The following is a 27,335-nucleotide window of genomic DNA, read 5'->3' as shown; positions in this document are numbered from 1 at the left end:
CCACAACTCCGAACAAGCCATCTGTCCCTGGCAGAAACAGGACTGGGCTGCTGTGACCCCCCGAGATGGTCTCCCTGCGACCACCCAGGACACACCGAGCCTGCACTGAATGAGACCACAATCGGGCAGAGACTTTGGGATCTGGACTGTAAATTACTGTCCATTTTTAGCACAACCTGCTTGGCATGAGTGGCTGAATTTGCTGAAGCCTTAGGCCGCACTCCCTAGTACAGTGAGAAAGGGCCCAGAGCTGCTGCAGGCGGGAATGATAAGGGAGTTACCAGCAATTTGCATTCCTGTGCACTGCTGAAACAGTGCTAATTGCTGGAGTTATCACCTTCTTTGTCAGGACCTTGAGAGCTAATGGCTGGACCCAAGAATGGAGACACACCTGTCAGCAGAAACGGCAACAGTAAACGGCCTACCTAGGGACAGTGATGAGACCCAATAAGGAGCAGGAGACCCCAGACCCAAATATTACTATTGGTCTGAACTACCACGTGAGGGGTGGGAAAACTTAACTTGAAAAAGCTATAATTGCCGAGGGATTTCTTTGTTTGGCCCCTCTCGCTCCCTCTCTCGGCCCTCGCTCCTCGTCCCTCGTCCCTCGTTGGAGGCCCCCAGCTTGAGCTGTGATTCGAGCAGAGTCAGCGGAACATCATCGGCCTCGGAGTGGTGGTAGCTAGCTTCCTCTCTCCTTTTCCAACTTTCTCTATCTTTTCCCCTTACCCTTGTTCTGTTCCCCTCTTCCCTTCGCCTCCCCTTCGCTTTTCCCCCACTTTTTCTCCCCACTTCGTGGAAAATAAAGTTAAAAGGTTGTACGATATTTGACCGGTTTTAGCGTCTTAATCTCGTCCTTGGGATCATAACGAAACCCTCCCAATATTGGATCGGGACAATGTTCATACCTTTTACTCAGGTATGTAATTATGAAATACAGCATTTGCCTCTGGATGGAACATTCTCTTTTTTCAGTGTATTACCTAATTTCACTGCCCTCGTGCATGTTCACGTGCTTAAATCTGGGATCAGAACCTTAAATTATTAATTCACAGACACATATCTACACATCTACATCTGTACAGAATGATTTGGACACTGGACCTCAAGCCTACTGTAATGTAAAATACAGTGATCAATAATTAAAGCAGGTATGGTTTCATTTACTTGTTGAGCTGTGATTCTTTGCAAACAGGGGAGTAATATAATAATGGAAGTAGAAGTGCTTTGATGCAGTTGACTATGAAGTTTCAAAAATAAACAAGCAGCAAATCTCAACCTCAAGGAGTCTTTTAACTGAAACTACTTCCAATCTTACACCTTCAGTGATTTCCTTAAGACCACAGTGAAGCTCACGCAAATGTGTGTAATGCTGCTGTCTATTGGAGCAATAAGATATTACACCAGCACTCTCAGCTAAGAGACTTTTACTGGTGCAGAATGAAAAACGAAAGCAGAATGTGGCTGGTGAAATGGCTCACCCAGGAAAGTGGCCATTAAAACATTTACTGTATGGATGACACTACACTTTAACTGATGGAATAGAGACCTCGGCGGGATAATTCATAGAAATGGCTATTACTGTGGAGTACTTTGGTCAGAAAACACAGGTAGAAGGATGGTTGAGGTGAGGATAAAACACCTTGTCTTTCAGATCCAGACACTAGGTAAATAGTGGCCCCTGCTGAGAGTCTCTGAGTGGTAATGAAAGGGGAAGAGCATCCTAGTAGGTGACCTGAGAGCACCAGAAGGCAGACTGGGTGACAAATGATTTTTGAGAACTAGCAGAATGACAAAGTGGGTGGTGACAAGAGATTTCATCTAGCCTGACTTCCACTAGGAAGGTACCAAGGAGGAGATTCAACTTGAGCTATCCGAAGAATCAACTGGGTATCTAAACTCCCCCTGTGTCAGGAGAGAGAGACAAACACCAGGAGTTCAAATTAGAGGTCTGCCTTGTACACACTTAAGGGAGCAGATGGACCCTGTTCTAGATAATCCAAGCAGGTCTGTGGTATATGTGATATTTTTTCAGTACAGGAGGTAAAGCAAAGAGAAAGAAGGCTCTTCTAAGGGTTGATTCTGACCTCTAGGGATTTCCCCCTGGAGGGAAATTTTAAGTGAAAGTGACCTGAAAGCTACCAAGGTACCTGGTAATTTCCAGCTACAAATGATGATTCCTCCTCAAGGAGGAGAGAGGAGTCAAATAAAAATAATAGATTTCAAGTAGACCTCAGTAAGCTCAGAGAATTACTGGGCAATATAAAGAACTTGGTCTATGAATTAACGGTAGCCAGCCATTCCTTAATTTAACACTGATAAGAGCACCAGTGCCTAACACCTAGCTGCAAGCTGAAGGAACAAGTAGAGTCAAGGCCAAGTAACACAGACTGCATACAGACACATAGTATGAGTAAAAGGGAGAAAATGAGAAAAGTCAAGGCACGGAATAAGATACAACCAGCAATGAGACACCTTTATGTAATGTAAGAGTCACAACAGGAAGACCAAGGGCAAGGCTGACCCACTGCGCAGCAGAGGGGGCATGATGTGATTCATCCATCCTGTCTTCATGAAAGGAATTAACAGCAATCAAGTGGCTAACACAATTAGCAACAGAAGCAAAGGAAGAAGATCTCTGTCTCAGGTGCTAAAGGACTGGAAAGTATTTTATTTGTTTTCACATCAGTCAAGCCTGAAGAATGCGACCTGAAAATACTTAGAGAACTGACAAAACCATCAGGTCAAAGTACGTATTATGAGAACGTGTATAGGTTGGATGTGAGATTAGAAGACTATGAAAGGGCCAATCTGATACCCTTCTTTAAAGAGGGAGTGGTAAAGGAGGAACTGGGGCAGTCAGAGCAGTCAGTGTAACAGGAACTGAAGTTAAACTATAGAAATAAATCAACAAACTATTTGAAAGGTTATAGGCTTGCCAAGAACAAATCATATTCAATATTTTCATTAGTGACCTGACTTACGGTACAGGGTACACTTACTGCATTTGCAGGTGACTCCAAGCTGGGAAAGAGACAGCAGAGACACTGAAGGATAGGTCTGGAATTCAGAACACCATGAACAAAATGGAAATACAGTCTGAAGAAAATCAGTATTGATTCAGAAGGGGCAAAAGACAGCATTAATCCGCTGCATGAACACAGAATGCAAAACCCCTAATTAAGTAGCACTTCCCTGAAGGGTATATGGAGGTTAGAGAACAAAACATTGAAAGATGAAAAATGTAGCCTCAGACAAAGAGGAAGCAGCCTACAACTCTAGTAAGTGCTCTCAGAAACTCAGCAGCAATCCCTGTGTCGTGTTTTCGGTGCTGTATTTCAAATAAGATGAGACAACTAGAAAGCAGGTAGAGAACAGAAGACATGAATGATCAGAGTGCTCCAAAACATGACCCACAAAGAAAGATTGCTAAACAGGCGTGGTTGATTCAGCAAGTAAACACCGAGGAGGCAATGTGCTCAGTCTTCAAATGCATAAAAACTTGTTGCAGGAAGGAAGGAAGGAAGGAAGGAATAAATTGTTTCCACATCTTAAGTGGGTAAGGCAAGAAGCAGAGTGCTTATATTACAGCAAGGACGATTTGGGCAGGTGGAGGGGAGGAATCTCAGAATCTTAAAAATCGTGAAAAGGAGATAAAGGCATAGTTTTCCTGAAGAGGCTTTGGAGGCTCTTCTTTGGATGTGTGTAAGAAGTAGGTACCACCAAGAGCTGCCGCGATCATGCCATAAAGCTGAACTTCTCCTGGGACCAGAGGATGAGCACAAGCTGGTGGACGCAGCATTGTGAGGGCCTCTCCAGCCCTACAACTCTTTGAGAAAAGTGCAAACTGAGCTAACCTGCACTCATAAAATTTCTAAGGCAAGACAATACCCTACCAGCACGATTCACCCTGCTCTTGACCAACTTTCTAGGTAATTTCCCGACCCCCGCCAACCCCCACACAACCGGCTCTGCCTGTGGAGACGGCTGAACGCCCCAAATGGCCCTGCCAACCCTCCCTCCCGACCCTGAGGGGAGTGAGGCAGCTTTGGCAGCTCCCTGCCGTGCTCCGAGGCTGCCCGGGGCCCTCAGGGCCCCCAACGCGCTGGGCAGAGGCCGCCGGGTGGCTCGGAGCCTCTCTGGGGGTCGGCGACACCCCGCTCCCCCCTCCCGGCCATGTGCGAGCGCTTCAGCTGCCCGCAGAAACGCCTGTCTAATATCCACGGAAATATGCGCGGGAATAGCCGATATTCGATATACTACGTATTTTTTTAAGGTTTATCACCCGGAAGATAGCTTTACAACCTCTGTTTCCTCACGGGTGATGGTTGCGCCCGGCTGCTTCGTGGCTTTTCAAGCAGGCTGCGCCTTCTCCGCCTTTTCCTGCGCCCGAAAGCGCGGAAGGCCCCCGACGGCGTCCCAGGAGCCGGGCTGGCGCCTCAGCGGCCGGGAGGGAGGGAGGGAGGCCCCCAGGATGGCGATGCTGGCGGAGCGTGAGTGGCTTCTCGGGGCTCCCCGGGGGAGGAACCGCTTGCTGGGGGGTGATTCCACCTGCAGCGGGGGGTGATGGCGGGAATGGCGAGGAGAAGGAGCCGTTATCCCTGTGGGGAGGCTGCCGGTCTGGGCGCTACCGCTGTAGTGGGGAGCGGGGGTCGCCTCAGGGCTGCCCCGCGCCGCCCTCCGCCAGGCCTGGGCGCTGGGCGGCTGCCCTGAGGCCGGGGGGTTGGGGCCAGGGCGAAATTCCGCTGTGGGGGAAGGAGAGAGCAGGAGATAAAGGGTTTTAGGCGGCTGCTTCGGTAAAGGCACCAGCCTGCGTAGCTCTAAGTGCAGTAGATCCCCTGGGCTCACTGGGAGAACTCATGTCTAAGGCTGAGCCATTTCTCGTAAGCCTTTCGCACAAGGGTGTTGCTGAATGGAGCATTCGTGAAGGTTTTCTATGTTGTTACGAGCCACCTGGGTAATTTCTTCCCCCCTCCCCCCGACGCTGGAATCAAAAAGGGCTTTGCTCCTACCTCTGAGATGCTGGAGGGCTTGGGCTCCCTATATCTAACAGCATCGATTAAAGCCTTGGGGTGAATATCCCAGTCGATAACTTTTCTTTGGGTGAAGTTCATCTATTCAGGATACAGAACTCTCTTGGGGTTGGCCTGAGGTGGGTTTTTTTTTTTTTTCCTGCAGAAACAAAGTTTTTGTTACCTTGTCTTCCAAATTCAAGAAGCGTTTCTGTAAAGTAGCTTTCTCTAGTAAATGTAAATCTGTGTGTAAACCTCTCAATTATGCACGCACAATATTTCGTCTTGTTAACGGAGAGTGCAAATGCGACAAGAAGCTTTTCTAATAATAGTTACAGACTACTGCGTAGTTCCAGAATACTGCATTCATGTAGGGTTTTATGTAACAGCTCTGGTATACTTGTGTGTGGTTGTTGTTAACGTTCTTAGCTGATATTGGTAAGATTAACTGTTGTCAAGATACCCTGAAAATCATAACAGAAGGTCTAATAAATTTGTTTCCTTAACTGTAGGAAAGATGGACATAAGCGTACTGGCTAAACAGAAAATCTGGTTTCCATTGGGAGATATAGATCTGAATTGTTGAAAATTGCTTTTATGCATGTACCTTTCTGATTATTTCAGATGTCAACTTTGTTGGTACCATTTTTGAGAATTTCTTCTTTTTTTAATTTGGTACTGCAAGTTTCAGTATTGTAATGCTACGTTAATGCTTCTGGATATAGTGAAAAATAAACAAACAAAAAAACCCTTTGGAAATCGGTTGTCTTAAAAACAAATCTAACTACTGAAAGCCACCTTTCCAGAATTGTACGTTTTTGTTCATCACCTGCAAATTCAGTAAGGCCGTGTAATACACTTGTATTCTTGTTTGCAATTCTGCATCAAGTTCACATGCTCCTACTAATCCCAAAAGAGAGATGGGGAGAGGGGTTAATTGGTTTTACTACAACTGTGAAAGCACATGCATATCAGGAACCTAAAATAACAGTTTATGTAGTTTGAGTTTAAAAGCCTATCAGTAGCAGAAATGGGCAAAAGGTTAGCTTTTATTTTTCACTTATTTTTAACTCAGAGTTTTTAATAAACTTTGATAATTAACTGTCTGTCTTAGTGGTGCTCATTTTGGAGGGAAAAAACTATATGGATGGGTTTCCTAGCTTGGAATAAAAAACATTCCTGTCTGTGGACTGTATCTTTTTCTTTTCCTGATCATTGAAGGCAAATTCAGCCTATTTATTACTGTCCTTGTTATCACTAGATGTAGGCCCACAGCTCTGGTTTGGATGGGAACCCATAATCTTGCATGCTCTAGAGACATGGGCAAAGTTAGAAGTTGGGTACTGGGTCAGAAGGATTTGTGAATGCAAACATAGAATTTGGTCATTTGGGGAAATGAACTGGGTGAGTCAGAGCTCTTGAATGCCTCCTAGCTTACTTTCAGAAAATTATAGTTTAATTCCATGTCTGGTGCACATATTTGTTTGGGCAAAACAGTTTAGTAATTGATCTCTTCCAAATAGTGGGGCTTCTGGGTTAAGGGAGTATCTAAAGAAATGACACTTTTCTCCACTGGATGATGCTACTTGCCCAGAATTTCATTAATATCTCTAGCATCATTTTCTAAGAGCAGCCCAGAACGTTGGTGTTAACTTCAGAGCTGAACTTTTTAGCTGGAAGAGAGTAGATTTTTAAAAGACCTCTGTGAGCAAACATCTCTGACAAATTGTAGGCTAAATACCTTTTTTATCATTTGTTTGGAGAGGGTAGATGATTTTATGATTGCTATATGTGACATGAAAGTGTTCCTGATTCTTCTTAAGTACTTTTGATCAATATAAGCAACTTCCTGTAGTTTCCTGCAACTAGCTTATGCTATTTGAAAATAAGACTGTGTTAACATGACAGAAATGTGAGGATTAATCCCCTTACAGTAGTTACAAGGTTTGAAGTACATGGATTAAAAGTGCTGGGAAGAGGAAGGTCTCTTAAAATTTCAAGCTTAAGAAATCTTTGCATTAAGTCTCCTCGTGTTTTGTTATCAGGGTTCTCCTGGGAGTAAAATGTCTTGGGGCTTGTCTACAGAGAGATATTCTGGAAAATTAATCAAAATTAACTTTTAAAGTGGATTAGTTGAGCTTCATCAAACAATTCAGTCTGGAAATTAATTTAAATTCACACGTTCAGTTGACATGGATTACTTCTACTGCATAGACAAATCCTTAGATACACACTGTACTTTACAAATGTGTGAATTGCATTGACTTTAATTTCTTGGGATTTGCAACCTCGCCACTTGGGAAACTAGTTACAGAGAGCAAAATAGTAGGTGAGCATACTGAGTATGGTGTTATAGATAGATTAAAAAATAAAATTGAGCAAGTTGGTTTTAGTGACTCAGTGAAGGAGAGTTGTTGCTAATTGAGGGATTTTAAACAAAGGGAATAATTAGGAAATATGATTGAAAGGAAGGCTGCTGCTCAGCTGGGGAGCCTAACCTTCTCTATGAAATTGGTTCTTTTTATTAACCTTAATGTCTGTTTCACGCTTAGCTACTCAAGGAAGCAATGGCCAAGATTTTCCCAGTTTTGGTAGGCCTTAACTTTTACTGCCCAGCTTGATTGATATCTTTTTAATCCATTCCCCCTATCAGCCCTCTGAAACCTGGGTCCCTAGAAATTGTCTGTATCTTGGGTGAAGGAAGATGATAAAGCATGTGAAATTGATTGCCCCAAATTCCTAGCTGACTGTCTCAAACACAGTAAATGAGTGAAGTGAGCCACCTAGCCAGGCGTTCTGTTCGCAGTGGAGCGGTTGGGAAGCCTGATCTGCTTGGGCCCGTGTAAAAATCCCAGTCCACAGTAGCACTTTACCACGTTGTGTTACCAGCACAGGGTTTGTAGTGGATGTTTGTTTCTCTGAAGGCTGCCTGATGGAAATAGGTCAATCATTTGGCTATAGAGAAGTGGACCGAACGAGTGTTGTGTGGATTTCTGTCACAGCACTGAGTCACTTATACTGTAAAATCTTTTTAACAGACTGTTTGGTGTTTTACAAAATTCTTTGCCAGACTTCTGCTTTTTAAGGGACTGCCTTATGTAGCCTATTTTGAGCTTCGAAGCTTCAAAAAATGTTTAAAAAAACCAACCACCATCACACTTTCTGGTAGCATTAGTTTTTATTTAAGAAAGAACCAAGATGAGGCTAAAAATAAATTGAACTTCGCTGTGATATTCTCTCCCTCTGGCCCAGATTGTGAGTACTGCATTTTAGGGAAAGATGATTTCCTGATTATTATGAAAAAGTCTCGGTGGACATGGGTTCCTACTGACTTTTTATGGCCTTGAGTTAATCGGTCATAATGATTCTCCATTTCCCATCTTGTTTAACGAAGTTTGTAATCTTCCTGTCTCCCATTCTTTTCATCTTGTTTTATTTCAGTTCTCTTCCTGCATATGTTTAGGTGCACACTTAATGTGACTGGTTAACTGTAGTAACTTTTCTTCCTCGATTTCAGTGAAGCTATTCGTAGTGATAAAGGCAAACATATGTATTTGGGCATGGGGCATTGTAGTTATTCAGTAGTAGATTTAGAACAGAAGAACCCAGATCCTGAAGATCTCTGACACCTGCAATAATTTCTATTGACTTTTGCAGGGTTTCTGAATAAGCCATTTTGTGGCAAATCCAAAATCTGAAATTCGGTAGATTTCTGCTCTGTCATTCCATATGAGTGATTAGGTTTTATTTGGGGTTTGGCTTTTTGTTATGAAGGCAGATACTAGATCTCCTGTATTCTCGATAAGAGGAAGGATGGACAGTAGACATTTGTCAGAGCTAGGAAAACCAGCTTTGACATCTCTTCTATAGATCACCTGTTGAAGCCAAATGTAAAATAAAGTTCAAACAGAACTTAGGCCTGCACTTTTAAATGACAATTCTTAAAGCCTTTGCTAAAGTGCAGCCCGTCCCCAGGGTTTGACCAATTCCATAGCTATCTTGCTGTGGCATTATTCACATTAATAGTAATATTTTTCACTGGACTTCTTTGCAATCTATAATTTGGTAAAAATAACCCCCCCAAAACATGTTTGGTCTGGCATAAGTTCTGTTTTTTGGAATGAAGGACTTCTCTTGAATTGATTAGAAATAAATAATATGCACACTGTAAGCACAACATAAACGGAGCCTGACTTTTCCTTCTTGCTGTAGCCCGTAGAAGGCAGAAGTGGTCTGTGGATCCACGAAACAGTGCTTGGAGTAAAGATGAATCTAAATTTGGCCAGAAGATGCTGAAAAAGATGCGCTGGTCCAAAGGAAAGGTATGACTTAAAGGAGAATTGTCTAGCTGAAAGGTTGTCTCTAAACTTTTCTTGAACTAAAAACCCTGAGAAGAGGAGAGATCTGGGTGGAAGACTTGCTGGTGACTCTCGGTCCCAGCGTTTAAACAGACGTCTTCTTTTTATGTAATTTATTCTTGAAGTCTGATGAGAATGCAGAGAAAACTTGAGCAATGTTAAATTTTTAGGTTTTTTACACAGGTACTCACTAACTTCTGGCTTTCTTCCTTTCCATTCCCCACTCCCCTCCCAAACAAGATAATGTCCCCCAGTAAAAACAGGAGCATGGATGTAAAATCAGATAAGTATTAGAGAAGACTTTATGTTGCCTTTATCCCCTCAGTTCTCTCCATGGCCTTTTATATTGTTTAAAAGAACTCCAGGATCTGCTTTAATCTTTCACCTATTTTTGAAAGGTTACTTCTGATGTGTTCCCTGAATGACTGAAATGTAGTGTGTGAGCTGTATTCCTTTCAGCTTCCAGCCTATCCCTGTGCGGTAAGGGGGTGAGGTGACTGGCTTTGGTGCTAAGAATAACTCTCTAGGTCAATGCAGACATCTCAGCTCTCCCTTAAAAGCACTTTAACTTCCACAAAGGTGTCTCAGCAAAGCGGGGAGTTGGGCTTGCGTGTCAGCGTGTTTTCAAGTCTTGCGTCACTAATGAAACGCACAAAGAAAATCCACAATATATCTTTAACTGTTCTCCTTCAACTCCTCTCCCTGCCCCTTTTAAAAGGAATAAAATTAGGACTGTTTTCAACTCTGAATAAATTAAAACTTACAGTGCCAAAAAAACCCCTGCTCTTGGATTGTAGCCTACTCTTGCCTCAGAAAACTGGCTTCTATTTAGTACATAAAAAATCTTCTGCCTGCCTTTAATTTCAAAAATAACCAGTGGTACCTGATTCAAAGGCTGCTGAAATCAAGGAACTGGCATTGGTTTCTCTAGGCTTTAGAACAAACTGTTGCAGTATGTGACTGAGAACTGTCTGGCTATGTAAAGGTGCATGCATGTTTGTTTTGTATGTAAGATGAAAATAGATGTATAACCCAGAGTAGAAAAAATGCTGTTAAATATTCTGTTTATATCTTAGGCAGCCAGCTCATCTCAGCGTAGATAATGCCTTTGCCGTTACGAACACTGTGTCAGGGTGTGGAAGGAAGGCCCTGTGTTGCTTTGTGTCTATCATCTCCCCTCGTCTTCCTCACAGTAATTTTCCTGGCTTAGGCTGCAGGGTCTTCCTTTACAACAGCTACAGCTGTGCTGGAAGGTTTTATATCCCCATTTCATTATAAACTCAGACAAAGGCTTTGTCTTCCCCCCACCCCAAATCATATAGATAAAAAGGATAATACCAGACCCAAAGATTGCTTCCAAGATGCGAATGCTTAGGGTTTTTAGAACAGACAAAACCAACATTTGTTTGCCCCCATCTCTTTACTAAGTTACGGATGTGAATGCTATAGAGGATGTTTTTAAGGCTCTGTTAGCTGCATTCTGATCCTTTCTCTGCCCCCCACCCCAACATACCTTTATTATGCAGTATGAGCTATCCTGTGTCTTATAGCTGTTTGTCATTATGCATCTGCCTTCCCAATGGCGACTGTATTTGGTGAGAGACACATTGATTTTGTGTGTTTTGTTTTAAAATAGTAAACACTTCGGGGTTGCCTGGAAGTGTCAGGTGGCTTCCTGATTAATCACCCAGCTACATAATGTTGTTGCTATTTTAGTGTTTATGATATTTTGCTGGAGGCTTTAGTAGTAAATTAAAAATACTTAATATCTCGTGTGTGCTAATGCCTGCAAATGAATTAAGTTGCGGGCAAGCAAATAAATAGTAACTTGTGGTTTATTGCTGTATTTCATTACAAATTGTCTTACAGTACAAAAGCTCTAGTTGCTTAGACACTGCAGAAGAATCCTTACGCTTTTGCCCTTAAATCCTCCTTAGGGTCTTGGGGCTCAGGAACAAGGGAATACAGAACATATCAAGGTTCACGTGAAAAACAACATGCTGGGGTTAGGAGCAACCATCAATCACGAGGTGAGCACTAGACCTAGGTAAGAAAATGTGGCTGCCATTTCAGCTAAAGCACAACCTTTGTAATGGGACTTCAGTGAAATCTGCTGTCACTCCTGGTGGCGGTATACACCTGTGTGAACATCTCTGCAGAAACTCTTGACCTTCAGTTTAGTTACGCTCTGTTGGGTGTTTTGGGAGAAAGTGGCTATTTGGAAAGGTTACAGTGAGTACAGGAGGCTGTTCAGAGAATAGTTGCTTTCTAGCAAACCACTAAAATACTTGCTTCCTCTGTGTCTCTTCTGTAAAGACTACCTAGCTTAGCTTTATGCCTTCTGTCTTTCCTTCTGGAACAGTCACCTTCCTGAGTGGAGCTCAGGTACATAGCAAAAGCAGAATTTAGTCCTAAAGGTACTGGATTCTGAGTCAACATCTCGAGTAACATTGTTGCCGGAAAATCACCTTAATATTTCCTGCCTGCTGTTGAAAACATCTTGCCCAGACTATGACACGCAGAGCCAACAGCAGCTCAGTATTGTTTGAAGACATGCAAACACAACCCTTATCCCTTCTGCACTTTGGAGTGACTGTAACAAGCCACTGTTAGTGTTGCCACCTGTGGAGTTTCAGAGGGTCCCTCCTGCCAAGAAGGGTTGAGTATCTGCGATTAAGTTACTTCTCAGAGTGCAGAATCTTAATACACTTTTTAGTGAAATTTCTGTTAGGACTGAAAGCTCTTGCCTTGTATTCATGTGGGTGATATTTACAGGACAGCTGGATTGCTCGTCAGGATGACTTCAACCAGAACTGAATGATTGCCATGGACAGGGTGAAACAGGTAGGTTCATGCTTTGCTCAGTCAGATGCTGGAAGCTTAACAGGGTTTCCATTCTTTCTGTCTTAAAAGGCTAGCTGGGACCTAATCCTTTGGGCTGCTCATAGTATGGGGTCGACAACTTCCCTTCCTCCCCCTCTCCCTGAAAATCAGTGGGAGCAGAAGGACGTGTCATCCATGATCATGCTAAAGTTTGTCTAATTGGATGCGTAAATCTTAGTGTGTTGTTTTTGCTCTGGGTCAGGCTCCTGTTAAAGGCTTTTTATTGAGATAGCAAACATCAAAATTTTGAACTTGTGTGTTTTACCCAAGACCACAACATAGAGGAGGACCTTTTGCTGGGATGCTGGGCTGTTGTTTAAGCTGGCAAAACTCCTCCAGATAACTCTGCTTGCAGCCGTGCTCCAAGATCAAATGCTTGCCCATGGTTAACCTGTTTTGCACCAGGACTCCCCAAGTCCTTCTCTGCCAAGCTGCTCTGCAGCAGGTCGGCCCCCAGGCTGTCCTGCTGCATGGGCTTCTTGCTGCTCAGAGGCAGGACCCTGCACTTGCCTTTGCTCAGCTGCAGGAGATTGCTCTCTGCCCATCTCGCCAGCCTCTCGAGAGCCCTCTGAATGGCAGCACGACCCTCCAGGCTGCGAGCCCCTTCTCCCGCTTCTGTAGCCTCAGCACACTTGCTGCTTTGAAAAGTGCAGGCCAAGGGCTTGTCTCCTTTCAGGCTTGCTGCGGCTCTGTGCAGCTGCCTTGGAGCCACAAAGAGCCTGCTTTTGTGTTGTCAGGACACTCTCGTGCTGTATGGGATGCTCCCTGGCCACGGGCTTTCAGGCGGTGAGGCGAGCGTCTCCCCGGCAAGGCAGGGGTGAAGGCATCCCCATTTAGGAACAGGAGGTGTGCATCTGCCATTTCGTGCAGCACCTGAGAGCAGGTCTGCAGCTCCTGCCTGACATCTTGCAATACACTCTGAGGGAGAGCCAATGCAAGGGGTGAGCAGGAGGTGGGAAAACATGGCAGGATTACCTGTGCTCGCTTCCCAACCCCCCCATCATGCTGGCCTACCCCGTTGTTTCCTCTCAAGCTAGGGGCTGCCAAGAGCTCGCCCTCCTAGTTACTGCAAGCTTTGCCAGAGACCAACCCTGCTCTGCAGTTGTTTCATAGGAGTGCTTAGGGAGATGTAACTTTTTGTATATCACTGAGTATCTACTCTAGAGAGAGAAGTGTTTTGTAGGGATGTGGCCATCTCTGCTCTGCCTCGCCTGTTTGGTGGGACTGAGGCCAGAGCAGCCTGAGCTGGTACGTGACATGGTGCGGAGGAGCGGGAGGCTTTGGGGGGAGCCTGGCACCAGCCTCCCTCGGCTGAGTGGGATTGCTGGGGCCTGAGCTGAAGCTGTGCAGGAGGGCTGTGGAAAAAAGCGGCGCTGGAAGTGAAAGAAATACCCCTTCGACAAGTCTCCAGCGTTCCCCTCCAGGCCCTCCTCCCTGGTGCCCTAGGGAGCGGGAGTGACGGCTCTTCTCTTTTGCACACCCAGAGACTTCTCCAATGCCACGTCTCCTGGTGTCTGTCCCTCTCTGAGTGGGTGTGCACGTGTGCATCGTGTCGCGGCATGTCGTGTCCTCCTTGGAGTAGAGGCCTCTGCAAAGCTCCTGACTGCCCCTGCGGTCCCTTGCTGCCCTCCTAAGCCGTGGTGCCCGGGGGAGCAGGCTGGTGAATGCCAGCCAAAGCTGGTGGGCTGCACGTGTTGTGTGAAGTCTGGGCTTTGTGCAACAGAAGTGGAGGCAGAGAAAAGGCAGGTGGAGGGCGCAGGGAAAGCTGAGTGTAGAAACCTGCTGCTCAGGGCCTGGAGGAAGAGGACAGGGTTGTTCCCTGTGACCAGTGGGCTGGAACTGCAAAGCCCTGGGCTGTGCAGGAGGCCTGAGGGGAAAGGACCCTGCAGTGAAGGAACCTTTCTGCAAGTCTTCAGCCTTTATCACCAAGCTGTCCTCCCGGGGAATCGCTCCTGCAGTTCTCTTGCTTTGGGCCTTACAAGTTCACAAAATACTGCTGCATCCTGTCAGCGTTGTGGGTGCCCCCCTGAAGCTGCAGGGTTTGCGTTTGGGCGGTAGCCTCTGTCAGGGCAGCTGGTGGGAGGAGTGTGGGTTGGCAGAAGGGTGAGTTTTGAGCGGCCACAGGATCAGTTCTGTAACTGGCTGCTTGGCTGAAGAGCCAGTCTGATTTACAGTGTGTGAAACCTCTTCCTATTCTTCCAGGGAAGATGAAGCAGAGCTCCCGAGAGTCCAAGTGTGCTTGGGATTTGTGAACCATTTGCTTCCCCTTTGTTCAGAGAGGTGATAAAAAAACAGTGCTTCCCCCAGCACCCACACAGGCTCGTGGCTGGCTGTGTGCATGTGAGCTGGCTGTGCCTCTGGGGATGGGGTCACTTGGCCCAGCAGATCGCCTTTCCCCATGCATTTTCCTTGCTGCTCTTTTCAGACTATCGATTGAAGGTGTTGCCTCCTCCTGTCAATGTGGAGCCTTCTGCAGTTCCTCAGAAGCTTTCATTTTTTGTCCTAGTGACACAGGCAATAGGGACTGACTGCTCTCACAGTTCAGAGAGAAGTGCAACCAGAGCACCTAAGCAAGGGGGGCTTCCTTTCCCTGGAGTCAGGACTTGTCCTGGTGCAGAGGCACATGGCAGCTGCAGGTGCTGCTGCCTGGCTACTGCTGGCAGAGTAGCAGCATGTTATCATTTGCGGGGGTTTGCAACTGGATATGGTGCATTATGGGCATTGAAACACTTGTTGGATCAGAGAACTAAGCAAGTTCCCCTCAGAATGACCCCGGTCACCTTCATGGCTGCGTTTCCAAGGGACCTGCATGGCTGAGGTTCTGTGCTGCTTGCCATGGGAGACGGGGGCATTCAGGCATGCAGAGGGAATGTGGACCAAGAAAGCAGCATTTTGCGCCTGCTTTGCGCAGCCCTCAGTGCCCCTGGGCCTGCAGAGCAGTGGGGAAGCAGGCCTGCTGCCGGGAGCCCGTCTCAGCAGGGAGGTGTGTCAGATGCCCTTCTCTCTGACCAGGTTCTGTCAGGTATTCCACGCGTGGGAGGGGAACTCTTTGCATTTGAAATGAACAGGTCAAGATCAAGGTGACAACAAAGAACAAGGCGGTGTTTATTAACAGTAGGAGCAGAGCAGGTAGCATCATTCGCAATGCACGGAGAGCTTTTGGTGACCAGCCTTTCAAGATCTCATCCCAAGGCTGTTCAGGCAGGCGGGTTTCCACTTTTGCTCACTGAATCAGTTTGCTAGATCATCCCTCATTTTTCCTTCTCTCTCTTCTCAGTGTTTTCCAGTTCTGCACAGACATTTAGTGGCCTTGGCGGGGATTTTTGGGAAAGCTGTCTAGTTGATGGAAGGTCACTCCAAGTGTGACGGAGGTATTAAATGGTGCCAAAGAAGACATCTTGTGTTCAGTCCCAGGAGAAGCTAAGCAGTACTTCTGCTTGGTGATTTGATCAAAAGCAGATGTCCCATTCCAACAGCTAACGTTGCCAACTTCACAGCTGACATCATCTTTGCAGGGAATACAACTGAAGGTGCATACCCAGATGCCTCCCAAAGCATTGTCATATGCTCGTCATGTCTCGGTACCACAGGCAAGTTGCCGGGCGCAGGGACCAGCTGAGTGTTTCCTCCTGCCTAATTCCAGAGCTCTGGGCGTGGTAGGACAGGTCAATCCCTGCCTGCATAGCCAGTAGCTGCAGTGCTGGCTAACCTCCTCAGTGCCATGAGTACGGCAATGCAAATGATCTCCTGCCAAGGCAGGTGCCCACACATTCCCATGAAAGACACTAGGAATGACAGCATCTTGGCCTCAAGCCATTCCTTTTGTATGAATGTCCCTGATGCGTCCAGTCCCTAGCAACAGGAAGAAGAGCTCTTTGGTAGCTGCATTCTAAGGGCCTGTAATACTTTTCAGCACGCATAGCTTTTTTTCCCTTCTTGCGTTAATGGCTCGGTTGTTAGCTGCCCTTCTTAGGCAGCTAAGAGCACTTTCTCCAAGAGAGTGTGGTTCTCCTGGCACCCTTGCCAAACTTTAGAGCCTATGGCAACGGTGTAATCCTTTCCGCCTTGCACATTTTGTTGCCATAATCCCGCCTTGCACATTTTGTTGCCGTAATCCCATGGGCATGTAGGCTGGGGGGTGCCCCCTCGATGGTCAAGCAAGCATTTCCTTTTTGAAAGCACTTAATGCTGCCTGGTGTTGAGGTTCCCAATTCCGTAGGGAGCTTTTCCTCAGCAAATCATGCAGAGGTGCTACTTGAATACGGAATCCAGGAAAGTGTCACCTCCAAAACCCGCCAAGTTCCTCAGACAGGTCTCAAGGGTTTTGATCTGAAAGTGTGGGAATGTTTTCTATCACCTCTCATATAGATTCTGGCAGTGTTTTCCGTCCCCCTATCCATCGGGTGCCCAAGAAGGTGACCCCTGGGCTGGGTCCTTGACAGGATTCACACACGGCTCCCAGTTGATGTGCTGCAGGGGTCCCAGGGAAACTGCCAGGGGAGTTTCTTCCAGCAGGAACCGTGCGGGTTGTGGTTTCCACCTCCAAATCCTTCTGTGCAGAACCTCGGGCCCTGAGCACATGCCTTGGAGACACCTCTGCTGTGTCCTGTGCACAGCTGGGGCATGGGCAGGGGGGCAGAGTGTCCTGCTTGGACGTGGTGGATCTCGCGGCTGATACTGTGAGGCCATAGAGGGAACTCTCGTGGTCAGGCAGGTCTAGGGAGGCTCTTCATAAGGGGGGGTTCTTCCAGAATTCCTCTGCTCCACCCTCCTCTCGAAACACTTCCTCCGCTGCCTTGAAATGGGGCCTTGCTGATATGCCACAGGCAAGGGCTTTTCTTGTCTCCCTGGACAACTGTGCAGGAGAACTGATTGTCTGTCCTTGGGGAGCTGTCTCTTTGGCAGCTCCTGTTTTCCCAGGCCCCCAGCTCTGGAGGATTTTTGGGCACCTTTTCCTGCGGTTTGCCAAAGAGCATGACACGCAGCGCTTTCCGATGGCTCTGCCAGGTGTCCTGCCGTCCTCGGTGCACTTGATGGAAAAAGCCTGGGGCCTCTTTCGAAAGGTCTTTTGTGGAGTAGAGGGTGAAAGTAGTGTGGAAGTGGGGAAGACGGAGGCATCAGATGAGGCAAGGAGCTGTGCAGGGAGCAGCTGGAGGCTGTTTGGGGCAGAGAGAGCTGTTTGATAGCTGGGAAGGCAATCCTGCACGGTGTTGTTCCAGTGCCTCCTTCTGCAACCTTAGCTGTTACTGCTGCCCTGGCAGTTTGCCCTCCCTCTCGCTGGCCTCCTGCTCCCTTGCCCAGCCTTCCAAGCGGTCGTGGCTGGACAGGTCTGGTTCTGAGAAGCACCTGTCCATGCTGCTGATGCCACTGGTGAAATTGCTCAGGGAAGGGGCAGAGACGCAGGTAGGATAGGGCCTGCGGAGACTGCTGCTCCTGCCCTTGGGCTGCTCCAGCTCCAACACGGGGGTGCTGCCTTCAGCTTGCGGCTCCGCGCTGTTGCAGGCAGAACCGTCATGCTGAGGAGCCCCTGGGTGTCCTGTGGGGAGAAAGAGCCTGCTAGGTCTTTGTTAGGGGCCACCTGAAGATACAAGGGGGCTTTCGCTGTGGAACCACGCACCCTAGGAAAACAAGGACCCCCGAGGACAATGTCCTGTGAGAGTGCACTTCTAGGCCAGCGTTAGCAACTAGGAGAGGAGCAGAAGTGCACAGACGTTTCCCATCTGGGAGGAATGCTGTTCTGGGAGTGCTGTCCTTTGGAAAGTGTTCCAGGGGGCAACCACTGCACTACCATGTTCAAGTGTCTGCAGCTCTCTGCATTGCCACAGCCTTCTGTCTTCTGCTATGCAAGGCAAGACTGCAAACCAGCAGCCCTGGCCTGGCACAACCATCAGTGCCTCCTCCTACCTGTGGAGCTGTTGGTGTGCTCCGGTGACTCCTGGGCCGAGGGACTGAAGGGCAAGGTGATGTCCTCCCCAAATATTGCTCGGCAGTTGTCTATTAGGAACGCCACCAGGGCTGTCACCTGCACACAGAAAACCCGTGATGTCAGAGATTTGCCTGTCCTGTTGCACATAGTCCTGATGTGGGGCGCCCCAATGTTCAGAGGTGCTGCTTCGTTGAGCTTTGGCAAGGGCAGGGGGCTGTGCGGGGCTGGCCCCGAGCTGCGCCAAAGGTGGGAGCCAGGGGCTGAACTCCGCAGACCTTGTCGTTCCTCTCCTTCAGCTCTGCCAGCGTGAGCACGTTGTCCGTGCCGGGGCTCAGCATATTTGGCCCCACGCAGATCGCAAGGTTGCTGGTGTCCATCTTGCTGGTCTCCACGTTTTCGCTGATGTGACGCAGCACAGCGAGCAAGCGCTGGAGCAGCAGGAGGTTTGCTGTGGGCAGGCTGTCGGCCACCCTAGGGAACACAAACCAAAGGGAAGGTTAAAGATGCACAGGCACCGCTCCACCGTCACGGGAGCAAGCTGGAGTGCCCTCCAAAATGGTGGGACCGGTTCAAACTCTTACTCCTTCAGCTTGTCAATTTTGTCCTGCTGGCTTGGCTTCTCCAGCGCTTGCATCCACTCCTCGTAGAGGCTGTCCACGAGGAGTTTGGAGGGGATATCCCGAAGAAAGTCCTGCAAGGCCAAGGTCCTTTAGAGGATGCTCTCAACAGTGCCAGTGAGCAGAGAGGGAGCATCGCGGTGCCTTGGGCTCACAAGCAGGCAGGTTGCTTTGAGCTGCCTGCTCCCAAAGGTGCTCCTGAGCACTGAGAGCGCGGGGGGCTGTGCGAGTGCGTGCCAAACGCACTGGTGTTAGTGCAGGAGCAGGACCCAGCTCCTAGCTGAGCCTTTGGTGCAGCCCTGAGTCTCCGTGGTCCTCCCTGAGGAGAGGAGGATGCTGAGGAGGAGGTGGAGGAAGGGAGTTTCCCATGGTCATGCAGGGAATCAGGGGCAGAACTAGGGCAGCTGACAATCTGAGGGGGAAGAAAAGTGCCACAGTGTCCTGAGCCTGAAGCCCGGAGTCTGGCTTCAGTAGGCTTTTAGCTTGGAGTGCCACCGAGGGGAGTGGAGGCACTGCCAGGGGCCCATGCACATGAGGCACGTGCTCGGAGAGCTGTGTGCTCTGCTGGTGCAAGGAATTCACCTTCAGCACCACTGCCAGGAGGTGCACGGGTCTGCTGTCCAGGTCAGCGCTCTTGCCCTGGTTTAGGACCTCCTTCAGCTCCTTGCGGGCCTTCTCGCTCGCCGCCTTCCTGAAGATGCCCTCGGTGGCAGGCCCTTTCTCATACAGTATAGCCAGGAGCTCCTGCAGGAAGGAATGGACAGGTTTGGACTTGGGGGCACACTCTGCTTTGCTTGCCTTAGTAGCTCCTTCTCGCTCCACGTCGATCACACTGGCAATAACCTGGTATTTCCTAGGCACCCGTGCCAGTGGTGTGGGCTGGAGCAAAGCCGCAGAGCTGGCCCCCGTTCCCCCCTGGGCTGGGACCTGGCCTGCAGGCCTTGCGTGTCAGCAGCGCGTGTGGAAGGGGAAGCCCCAAAGCGCCTCTCTCTTGAGAGCCCCAGCACAAGTGCTGGGCAGGCTGTGTCGCGCGAGAGGCCCGAAGCAGCGTGCCTCTGTGGGCAGGCTTGCTTACCTGGACTGGCTGGGGCAGGCCCCCGTCTTGCCCGCAGAGAGCTGCCAGAGGCTGGCCAAAGAGAGCCGCCCTGGGGCCAGAGGCGAGCTGCCCTGGGACAGGGCAGGCCCTGCTGGCAGAGGTTCCTCGCCGAGCAAGTGGCCAGGAGATCACCTGCCTTCTTGCCTTCGCTCCCTCTGCTGCAAGCAAAAGCAAAGCCCAACTCAGGGTAGAAAACCTGGCGCAGAGGCTGCCTTTTGCGTGTGTGCGGTGCCCTGTGCTGCAGGGTCTCCCGCAGCTTGTCCGGAGGCGCCGAGGTTTTGCACGGGGGGAGGGAACAAGCAGCCTGTCCGAAGGCAGCTGCTGCCGTTCTTTCTCCGACTCACCAGCCGAGTGGCCAAGTGCCTCTTCGCCGTCGGAAGGGTCCAAGCGGGGGCCTTTCTTGGCGTCAGCCTGTGAGAAAGGGCTGATGGTTACAGAGCCGCCCCTCCTCAGTGGGGGCCTCGAGGGAGCTGCTCCAGCGATGTTGCTGCAGCAATGCAGGCATGTGGGAGAGGCTGCCAGGAAAAGCAGGGGTGGTCCAAGGGCTGCGGAGGAGAGGCTGGAGGTGCAGGCCTGACGCTGTGCCTCTGTGCCATGGGGGCTGTGGCAAAGGCTGCTGCTGCAGCCAGCGCCCCCGAAGCGGCCCTGCAGCCCCCCAGCCCCCTGCACAGTTGCAGGCTGCTCCCTTGATCCCGAGCAGCCCCCGTGCGGCACAAGGGGTCTGCACGTGACCGCAGGGACAGTCTGCCGTGCCGTGCTCTCCCTGGCACCAGGCATTTGCTGCCTTTGCATGTCCCAGGGAGCTGCCGCGCGGTGCGGAGATCGCCCGCGTGCGCAGGCAGCCCGGGCAGGGCACAGGGAGCCCCTGCTCACCTCTACCGAAATCAGCGTCTCCACGGTCGCCGCTGTCAGTGACATCTCCTAGGCAAGAGAGCAAAGAGGCGCCATGAGAAACTTGTGCGAGGGTGGGTTTGGGGAAGGCGAGCCACTGTTGGGGCAGAGCGGCGAGTGTGAGGACACTTACGGGACCGTAGAAGCCAATGACCTTGGTGAGGAGCCGCAGGGAGGGCAGTCGGGTGAGCCTGGCTCCTGGGGCTCCTGGGCTCTGCCTGTGCACAGGGAAGGGCACGGGAAGAGCTCTGTCACCCCCAGCCCTCGCTGCTCTCTCTGCTGCCAGCCAGCCCCACGCTGCCTGGCAGCCCGACCCCCGAGAGCCTCCCGCAGCGCTGGCTGCCAGCACCGCTCTGCAGCTCCCGGCGTCGGTGCTGACTGCAACCGCGAGGCTGAGCAAGTCACGCGGCTCTGCGCAGGAGCTGCCCTGGGCAGTGGGGGCACCTTTCCCCACCGACATTTGGGTCTTTCTGCGTGCAGCTCCACCGGGAGCACTCGCCCACTCTCAGCCTTGCGGCGGCAGGTTGCATTCCCTGACAGAGCTTACCGGAGCATCGTGTCCAGCCAGAGCTGCTTCGCCTCCTGCGACCTGCAGCACAAAGGAGACCCAGCCTCAGCCCCGCTGCCCCTCCTCCTGCTTGGGGCACATGCGGCCCCAAACAGCTCTCGCCCCCGTGGGCAGAGTCCCCGGGCCAGGGCCGAGCCACGTGGGGCAGGACAGGGGCTCGCGCAGAGCCCTGGGACCTGTCGTCCACACTCACCCAAAGGTCACCACGCAGAGGTTGGTGGGCCAGACGAGGATGAGGGTGTGGCTGCACTTGAGGCCAAAGACCTCCTCCTCCTCCTCCTCAGGCCTGGCTGCGGCTGCCTCCTCGCTGCACAGCACCCAGAGCTCGCTGAGCCGCACGCGGTGCTTCAGCCAGAAGATGGAGCCGCACCTGCAGGGAGGCAGAGCAGGGCCTGGGGTGTGGGTGTGCAGCGTGGGGGCCACCCCAGCTGTCCCCCAGGAAGAGCCGTTTCCCAGGGCAGAGCCATGGGGAGGGTGGCCCCGAGCCCCAGGCAGCAGCAAGGAGCCTCCTTTGCAGCCGCCACGCAGAGGCCGTTGGAGAAGTGGCTGCAGGGCAGTGATGCCAGCAGCACCCTTGGTGAGGGCCTGCAGGGGAGGAGGACAAGAGCAGGAGCCTGTGCCCTTCTCCTGCCCCCTGCTCTCCTTCCAGAGCAGTGCTGGGCATGCAGCGTTCCCGCGGGAGACCCTGGCTGAGGCGGTGCTGGGGAGGAAGGAGGGCTGTGGTGGCTCTTCTTACTTGAAGCTGGCGATGGCGACCGCGTGGGGGAAGAGCAGGAGGTGCCTCTGGCGCGTGTGCTGGTGCCGCGTCACCTGCGCAGGGAGGGTGAGCAGGAGCTGGGGGCTCCCGCTGGAGACGAAGGTGCCGAGGGGCGGCGGGGGCCGGGAGGCTGCCCTGCGCCAGAGCCCGCGGCGGGCGCCAGGAGCCACGGGGCCAGGGGCCCCGGGCTGTGCCTGGGTGGCAGCAGCGCCGCGGGCGCCGCAGATGTTGGCCTGCCCCATGGCGCCGAGGCCGGGCAGACGGCTGCGGCAGCGCCAGGCACTGACCAGGCCTGCGTGAGGCTGGACACGTGTCCCTGTGCCGGGCAGTGACCCCAGGCTGGGAGCCACCTCTGTCCGCACTGCCCCACGCCAGCGCAGTGCCGCACGGGGAGGGGGACACGCGCTGGTGGCCGTGGCCGGGTCACTGTGATGCCACTGTGGCACATTGTGATGCGCCGGCCGGGACGGGTGGAGCCCTGGGGGGCTGCAGGAGTGACAGGCCATCTCCCGGCCTCTGTCTCCTCCGACGCTGGGGCATTTCCATGTCTGCAGTCTGGGACATGGGAGGAACTGTGTTCAGAGTATGTGCAGTAAAATGAGTTCTGTAAAGTACAAAAAGAAAACCTCAACTAAAAACACACACCGGGTTTCTGTGTAGGCGCTGGGATGCTGTGCCTGCTGCCTTTCTTGAAAGCCGTTCCTGAGAGGGCATTTCCCCCACAGGTTTCCAAATCACAGAATCAGCAACTGATTGAGGTTGGAAGGGACCTTTGGAGATCATCTAGTTCAACCCTCCTTCTCACTAACCTCCTTTCAGGTTTGGAAAGGATGCCATTAAGTCCCCTCCAGAGCCAACTCTTCTCCAGGCTTAGATAAAGCGCTACAGCCCCCCGACCATCGTGATTACTGTCTGTTGGACTTGCTCCAGCTTATCGACCTCTCAGGTTAACCATGGGCAAGCATGTTATAGAGTTGGCCATCATCCAGTTTCAATTGGCATTAAAAGTCAGCTGAAAAACTTCTTTGTTCTTAAAGAACTGGTGTAGTTGCCAGAGCTGGTTTGTAATTAGAAATTGGGAAGGAAGGGTCTTGTGGGCGTTCATATGCCAACATTCAAATAGCCTTGATCTACACAGCATTAGCTTTCTTCACTTTTTCTAGCCGATCAGCTAGTGAGGAGGTTTGATTCCTGCCTCTTCTGCTGGGTTCCTGAGTGATGACGGTTGTGTCCCTGTAGAGAACCGGTTCTCTACATGCGGTTTTGTCTCGACATTGCTGTCCCTACACTTAAGGGACAATAAGGGGCTGTGGGACACTTGGCAAATAGTCTACATTGGCCCTTTTCGCCTCTCAGAAGGGAAGAGGCATGTATTGGTAGGAGTCGAGGTAATTTCAGGATTAACCCAAGCTGAAGCTGTCCCGTGAGCAACAGGGGAATGGACAGTGAACAGTCTGAAATCATGGTTCAGTTGTTTTCCTAAACCCAGAGTTATCCAATCAGATAACAGTAGCCACTTTACTGCCGGAGTAGTCCAAGAATGGGCACGAGATGAAGGGATACAACGGATTTTCCATACCCCATATTATCCCCAGGCAAACGGTACTGTAGAACGTACAAACGGACTCTTAAAACGAACCCTGAGACCGCACAATCCCGGATGGGCGTGACGAATATCTGATGCAGTAACTAAAGTCAATGGACGATGGGGAGTAAATGGCTGCCCCAGACTCACTGCTTTTTGCCCTAATCCTCCATCCCTCTTACCCGGGACTAGGGAGAATAAGAAACCGAGGAATCCCTTGTATTACCCGGGACAACCGGTTCTAGTGCACTTACCCACTGTGGGACAAATACCTCTAGTACTAAAAGCTTCAAAAAATCTGTATGCATGGGTAGCTACTGATGCCCGTGGGAAAGATCTTAGAATCCATACCAGGTGGATCCTCCCTTCCTTTTAGGTCAATTAATCTGAAAGGAAGAGGGCACTGAGGAAGAAGACTTGTCTTATGTCGAGCTTGAGTGTCCTCAACGATACTACCTGTGGTAGTTAGAATAGTTATTTTTATCATTTTTTGTAATTGTGTGCTGTGATCATAATTAGCTTTATTGTTGAAAACACAACAGCCAAGAATGGCATTCTTAACCTGTGTTGGAAAAATACTTCTTGTCTTAATGTGCTTATATGTGCTATGGCAAACCTACCACCAGCATACACTTCTGGGGCTTGGTATTGTACCGGCCAAATAGGTGATGAGGCAACCACATTCTTCAGCCCTCTGGGCAACAGAGATGCAGCTTACTTTCAATTCCCACCAGGGATAAACGGGCCATTTGCTCAGGGCATTGGAGCTAAGAAAGGGCATTATTGGATCTGTGGACACACAGCACACAAATTTTTACCCGCGGGGTGGTTGAGAATTTGTTATATAGGGGTTATCAGACCTTTGTTTTTCCTTTTACCAGAAACAAGCGGACCTCGGTTAGGCATAAAGGTACATGATAACCTTGGAGACAGAAGTGTTGCCTGTAAGACGGGATCCATTAAAGTAAATTTGGGTGGGACACAAAAAGTGGGGAAATAATGAGTGGCCTCCTGAACGAATAATTCAACATTACGGGCCTGCAACCTGGAATAATCAGACTACAAGCGGCTCTAGAAATTATTACCAACAAAACCGCTGACGCAATAGATCTTTTAACTCGGCAATCCCAACAGATGCGCACGGCAATCCTTCAGCACCACATGGTTTTTAGATTACCTGTTAGCTGAAGAGGGAGAAGGGTGTGGGAAATTAAATATTCCTAACGGTTGTTTGGAAATAGATGATGTAAGCGAAGTAGTTCTCCAGTTAACCAAAGATATCAGAAAAATAGCCCACGTCCCCGTCCAAACCTGGAACGGCTGGAGTGGCGATTTGTAGTCCTGGTTACTGGGGGCACCGTGGGTGAAACAGTTAATATTGTATTTGTTAGGTGCAGTTGCCGCCTTAATGTTCTTGTATAATTCCTTGCTTTGTTCAATTAATCGGACATGTTGTGTCAAATATGCAATTTGTTCCTACCACCTTGCCCGACGGCATAAAGAAAATCCGTGCCATCCATTGGCCATGGCCAACCACAGTACCCATCATTTCCCAGTTTCTCCTGAAGGAGGAAATTGCATATTGACATCCACAGCGCATTTGCCAGCTGTTTTATGCCTATTGTAACGATACTACCTCCTTAACTCAGTTTTGATGTCTGTTTTGTAAAGTTAAATGTTGTTGAAGTTGTTAAGGAATAAGCTTGCATTGAGCAAGACCTCTGTTTTTTACCCAAACCTATGTTATTCCCGCGACTTCCCCCCTGTCCCTAATTCTCTCTCCCTTCCTTCCTTCCTTGCTTGCTTTCTCTCTCTCTCTCTCTCTCTCTCTCTCTCCTGCTGCCAAGCTGCAATGTCAAGACACAGGGTGGTGTAGAGAACCAGTTCTCTACATGCAGTTTTGTCTCGACATTGCTGCTGCTGCTGCTGCAAAGCCGCTGCTGCCAAGGCGCATCGGGCAATGCCGCACCGGGGCCCCCGGGAGCCATCCGCGAGGTAAACAACCTCGTGCACCTGCACAGGGTAAAAAGGGCGCGAAAAGGGCAGAAGGTCATCTCTAGGGCACGGACCGCACGTACTCATTTGCCATCTGTGCATGAGCAGGAGACGCCCAGATGCCCCAGCCCGTTTCTGGAAGGTTCCGAGAGGGCGGACTGCGCATGACGGTTAATCTGCATGGGAAGCGAGGAAGCACCTCCCAGAGGTGGGGCAAGAACCTATAAAAACTGCAGACTGGGTGAATGGGGGGGCAGGGGGCTTGCTTGCGACGACTGAAGAACTCGAGCGGAGTCAGCGGAACCAGATGGGAGCTTCCCGCCTCTGCCCCCCACCCCCGCCGCCGCCAAGACTCCCAAGAGAAGAGGACCAACGGGACACCACTGGATCCACGGGTGGTGATATCTGTCTTTCCCTCTTTCTCTCTCTCTCTCTCTGTGTCTTCCCCTTTTCCTCTCTTTTTCCTAAACGTGTGACGCGAGACGTGTCTAGTTAGTTGATTCCATTTTGCCTTAATAAATCTTAAAAGTGGTTGGCTGGTGTCGTTTTCACCTTAATTCAGTCCAAGGGCATCACGAACTTGGTCGCTGGTCCTAAGGGGAGGGAGGTCGTCCTGAACGACTCCCTTCGGGCCGCAACATGGGAGTCCAGGGAGCCCTCTCAGATGGAGGCATCAACACGAGAGATGCACCTGCTTGGGGAGATGTTGCAGCATTCATTTCACCCAAGGGCAGAGGAGCCCAAGGCAGACACCTGAATCTACTCGGTGCTGCCAGCCCCCACTCTTTCTGGAAGGATAAGCACTCCTGGAGGAGAATCACCCTCCTGCCGGATCCACCCATGCTGTGAGGGGGGAAGTCTTGCATCAGAGGGACTGGGGTTTTGGCCAGCTTCCCTAAATTGGAGGATGGGACTTATGGATCTCTCTTGGAGACCGCCAAACACCTCCATAAAGAGATCAATGAGAGGGCAATGAATCAAGCCCCTCCACTGGACACAGTCTGCACTGGGGAACAGGAATCTCAGCCCTCCTGTTCTCTGCAGATTCTTGCAAAGCAGATCTGCGAAAGTCAGCCTGATAGTGCCAGCCCTGCTGGAACACTGCTGGCGTTCTTTAGCAGAAATCATCACTAGCTGGATCTTGTTTGCAAAGTGTTTGCTTTACACGCAAAGCCTCATTCCCTCGTCCCCCCCTCTTCTGTTCACATCTCTATTTCTCCCTGATAGAATTTTTCTTTTTTCCCCCACAGGAGAGGCATTGCGAAGAAATGCATGTCTCTTCCCTCCTGATATACTGATTTCTTCAGTGAGAATGTGTTTTGTGCTGCACTTCATGGGAGGGCACCAGGATTTAAGAACAGGGATGGTGGACGTGTTGAGGGAAGGGGTGATGTGGTGGCCTAGTGGGTTGAGGAGATGGGGGACGGTTGTGAAGGCCCAGCGTGGGGGCCAGTGCCATGCTCAGCATGTTTGGGGGTGGTTCCTGGCCTCGCTCCGAGGGCCTGGGCAGCACCGTGCGCAAAGGGGCACCCAGTGTCACCCAGGGAGAGGGCTCTGTTCAAGCCCTGGCAAAATGGGAGGATGCTGTTGTGGGAGGGGGAAGGGGTCTGTGCAGCACCCAGCCAAACTCGAGGGGCTCAGCTGGGG

At 50.3% G+C, this 27,335-nt stretch overlaps 2 pseudogenes; one reads left to right on the top strand and one right to left on the bottom strand.

Moving 5' to 3' along the window:
* The first annotated feature begins 4,383 nt into the window (after positions 1–4,383).
* The window catches only part of LOC135324582 (PIN2/TERF1-interacting telomerase inhibitor 1-like), a 104,903-nt pseudogene continuing 81,951 nt past the window's right edge, over positions 4,384–27,335 (top strand).
* On the bottom strand, positions 16,260–22,350 carry LOC135323548 (T-cell activation Rho GTPase-activating protein-like; annotated as a pseudogene).

This window comes from Dromaius novaehollandiae, chromosome 32 (genome assembly GCF_036370855.1).
Source record: "Dromaius novaehollandiae isolate bDroNov1 chromosome 32, bDroNov1.hap1, whole genome shotgun sequence".
In the NCBI taxonomy this organism is placed as follows: Eukaryota; Metazoa; Chordata; class Aves; order Casuariiformes; family Dromaiidae; genus Dromaius; species Dromaius novaehollandiae.
Note: the sequence above shows the minus strand (reverse complement) of the source record. Positions and strands in the feature narration are given on the sequence as shown.